At 43.5% G+C, this 4,467-nt stretch overlaps 1 pseudogene; it reads right to left on the reverse strand.

The window, feature by feature from the left end:
• Nucleotides 1-1,277: 1,277 nt before the first annotated feature.
• Nucleotides 1,278-3,430, reverse strand: LOC101987336 (annotated as a pseudogene).
• Between the last annotated feature and the right edge of the window lie 1,037 nt (nucleotides 3,431-4,467).

Consider the following 4,467-nt stretch of genomic DNA (forward strand, 5'->3'; position numbering starts at 1 on the left):
TTTCTAGAAATCTCCACCATGTAGCTGTGTGTCTGCCATGACCAATGTCCACACCAATGTACATACCGTTGTCTTCCTCCAAGTATCTGTTGAGATTTTCATCTTTCTTGCCCTGAGATTTTTCTTTTAAACTCTAATGAAATTGTCCCTATTGAGTCTACCCTTAAACTTTTCTTTATTAATAATACTAAGAACCCCAAGAAGGAACCCTGATTTTCCTAGTAACAAATAGTGATTCCACCAGGACTCCCTAAACTTTCCAATTTACCAGAGCCCAATTGGTGATTGGTTGCTTATGCACATAAGACCTCACAGATTAGAGATGGAATGCCTTTAATCTCAGAATTTGGGAGGCAGAGGCAGGCAGACCTCTGAGAGTTTGGGACCAGCCTGGTCTACAGAGTGAGTTCTGGGACAACAAGGGCTACACAGAGAAACCCTGTCTAGAAAAATTAAAAAGGACCTCATAAATCTCACCTCATCTTATTTTGTTTTTCTGCTCTTTCCATAGACCTGTTTTATTTTTCATTTTTCTTTGGTTCCCCTCTTTTCTTGTGAATTTTCAACATTACTGAAGTTTGATTATACAGGAGTTGTATAACAGTTTCCTCCAAGGTTGGATCATTTCATCCTGTAGGAAGCTCCTTAAGACAGAACATAAGCAACTCAAAACAGTTTCAGGAAGTCCCTGAAACTGACCAAATCCACTGGGTCCTTCCATCCCAGAGTAAGCCATGAAGATTTCCGAGAGTCCTTCTCAGACAAGACAAGCTGCACAGAAGACTCTCCAGCAAGCCCAGCTGCCCAAGAGAAGCAGAAACCAGCCCAGCTGCCTGGAAAGATTTAACCCATTGGGACACCTGGGAAGGGCACCCTCCATCCAACCTGTGGAGCTGCCTGCAGGATGTGCAATGTTCTCTAGGGCCCCAGCTTTGGGAGCTGTCACCATGCTGGAGTGGGCCTTGTGGATACAGCTGTCTTTGAATCAGTTGAGCTCCTGTAAGTAACCCCTTACTCATATTCCTGTAACTAACCTCAGTGAAACTCATTGGTTCACCAAGTTGGACTTTGGTCTGCCATGGGCTCTCTATCTGGGGTGATTAGACAGGTATGTGTTGTGTCTCCCCAGGAAAATCTGTCACACAACAAAATTAAAATTCTGTTTGAAAACAATAATGAATAAGACCTAGATATTTATAGTTCTTTGCTTTTTTTCCTATGAGTTACATGATCTTTTAAAAAATACCTTAATTTTTTTTAAAACAATGACATGATTTTTTATGGGAGTATTTAAAAATAAAAATTATCATTCATAGTAAAGACAAAAAATCCTAAAGGTGATTTTAAAAAGTTCCTTCTTTAAGAGAAAGGGGGAAATTAGGGCAAAGTCCAGGTAGAAAGCCATTCCTGTCAGTGAGAAAACTGCCTGCGGTCCTCTGTCTTCTTGCTGATGTGTTTAAAGATCTTGGACTTCTCCACTTTCTTTGTTTTCTGGTAGCCAAATCCACTGCCACCTCCTCTCTTTTTAAGCTTGCCATCATGGCTGCTCACGTTCAGATCAACAAAGGGAGGAACCTTAAAGCCAAATGACAGAGCCACCTGAGGCAAGTTTAAGTTGTTCACATCGAAGATCTGCTTGATAGAGTGGGAGTCGTAGGCTCGTATGTAGGACTTGTATGCTTCCTGCGCGGACTTAAGGAGAAAATAGTTCTTTTCGATCAGCTTTTCCAGCTGAGACTGAATATCAGAAACTTTAGACCAGGAAAAGTCGAACTGATTCAGTGGAACCTTGGATTGCTTCAAGTAACGAAGGAAACCCAACTCTTCAGGGCGCAGGATAAGCAGGGCATGCCCTCTTCCGTTCAGGCCCCGAGCCATTCAACCCACACGATGAATATATTCCTTGGGGTCATAGGGAGGGTCATACTGAACAATCCAGTCGACTTCAGGGATGTCCAGCCCTCTGGCTGCCACATCTGTGCACAGCAGTATCCCTGAATCTACGTTGCAGAATTGGAAGAACGTGGTTGTTCGCTTATTTTGCTTTTGTCTTCCATGGATGGCCAAGACAGGCAGGTCGATGTAGTTCAGTAGCTCGTAGTGGTACTTCACAGACATACACGACGAAAAGAAGACCATCACTTTCTTCTTCTGGTTCTTCTTAAGGAATGTGAAGAGCAGAAGAAACCAATTCTCAGAGGGACACACAACATATCCCTGCTCAAGTCCATCCACTGTGGCAACCACTTTATCATCATCAACACCCACATACAATGGCTCTTTTTTCAGAGAAATTCTTGCCAAGTCTTCAACTTTTCGAGTTTGTGTGGCAGAAAAGAACATGGTTTGCCTGCGTACTGGCAAAAGTTTAATAATTTGCTTTAATTCCTCTTCAAATCCAACATCCAAGATATGATCAGCCTCATCAATAACTAGACCCTGGAGGTTCTTGTACATGAACCCTGGAGTATTCTGCATGTGGTCTAGAAGCCGGCCGGGGGTGGCCACGACAATGTTGATGCTGTTGGTGAGCTTCTGCGCTTCAGCAGACCTGTTGCTGCCACCCATGATCAGCCCGTACGTGTGAACATGGTGCGTCATCAGTTCCTTAAGAACACCAAAGGTCTGCATGGCCAGTTCTCTGGTAGGAGAGAGAATCAGGACTCCTGTTCCATTCCTGGGCATAAACTTTAACTTCACAATGAGCTCGATCACAGGGATGAGGAAAGCCAGAGTTTTGCCACTGCCGGTTTTAGCAGCTGCTAGAAGATCCCTGCCTTCCAGAAGTGGCCTGATGCTTTTATGTTGGATCTCAGTCATGCGATTGAAGCCCATTTCCTCTATAGCCTTCAGAGTGTTTTCATTGACGAGGTTAGACAAGGAAGCAAACGAAGTGTCCTTAAAAGCCCCTGTCAGCCCCAGGGGCAGGCTGGGCACTTCCTTGTCATCTGGCTTCTCCACAGCATCTTCTGTTTCAAGAGCCACTGTGCTTTCTTCAGTTTTTTTGGTGTCAGGCTCTGCGTCATTTGCCATTTTCCTCTTTTTCTTCTTCTTTTTCTTTTTTGATTCTGAATCAGGAGATAGCGCTGCTGCTGTTTCTCCATTGGTTATAGCAGTAGGTTTCTGGGGTAACTTTCGAGTTTGCCACTGTCTCTTCAGGCATGCCTCCACTTTGTGCTTCTGCTGAGCCCACCCTCGCAGCGTGCTTTACTGCTTTCTTAACTTTTCCGACCTTTACCTCTTCTTTGGGCACATCTTCACTGGAAGGTTGGGAATGGCTCATGTTTGATGCTTCTTTGGGCACATCTTCACTGGAAGGTTGGGAATGGCTCGTGTTTGATGCTTCCTGCAGCTTCAGGTTTCGCTGCCACAGCTTGATGTTCCGCTTCTCGATCTTCTTGCGCAGGAGTTTCATCTGTAAGTGTGACATGTTTGCCGGGCCGTGCTAGCAGGCTGCACTGAGCAGTAGCTGCACGTGCGTAGTCGGAACCAAAATACCTTAATTTTGAACCAATGAATCATACAATCTTGAGATTAGAATGTAAGTGTATGTGTAACTCTCCCACCAATAAAAAAGAAAACTTGAATTTTACTGCAGATCAAATCACATCCAGAGCAACACAGCTAATTTGAAAATACAAAGAAACACCAAAGATAAATGACCTTATAAATCAAACAATCTTAACACATCTGCCGAAAATTTCACCCCAATACTGCAAAATATCATCTCAGCAGTATGAGGAATAGACTATATTTTAGAATACAAAGCAAGTCTTAGCAAGTATAAAAGTGTAAAATTCTTTTTATTGTATCTGATTACAATATAAGAAAACTAGAAATTGGTGACAGGAAAAACTATAGAGAATATACAAAAGCATGCAGACCAAACAACAATCTGTAAAGTGATGATGAATCATCAAGGAAATCAGGGAGAAATTTTAAAATGAAAATATTACATACCAGTACTTGTGGGATAAATGCAGTTCTAAAAGCAATGTCTTAAAGATTTGTTTATTTTTGTATTTTGTGTGTATTAGTGTGCGTCTGGTATCCATAGAGACCAGATGAGAAAGTTAGATCCCCTGGAATTGGAATAAGAGATGGTTGTGACATACTGTATGTATACTAGAAAATGAACCCGCTAAGCCACATCTCCAAGCTCTAAATCCAGTCCTATGGTAGTTTAGATCCATAAATGCTTGCATTAAAAATCAGAGTGATTGAGTCGCAGCGGAGAGGCGCGGCGCGCAGTCACGGCAGAGAGGCCCTGCAATCAGGAATAGGCTTTGGGGGACCAGCGCAGCGACAGACGCAAGCGGCAGGGACCAGCGTGGAGGCAGATGCAAGCGGTGGGGACCGGCGCTCAATAACGAGAGCAGATCGCCCCACTACAATTAAATCAAAGAGGTAGGCCTTTTGCTAGAGAGGTCACTGGCAAACGGGGAGCCTGGTCCTGATCCTGAAGAC

Source organism: Microtus ochrogaster, chromosome X (genome assembly GCF_000317375.1).
Source record: "Microtus ochrogaster isolate Prairie Vole_2 chromosome X, MicOch1.0, whole genome shotgun sequence".
NCBI lineage: Eukaryota > Metazoa > Chordata > Mammalia > Rodentia > Cricetidae > Microtus > Microtus ochrogaster.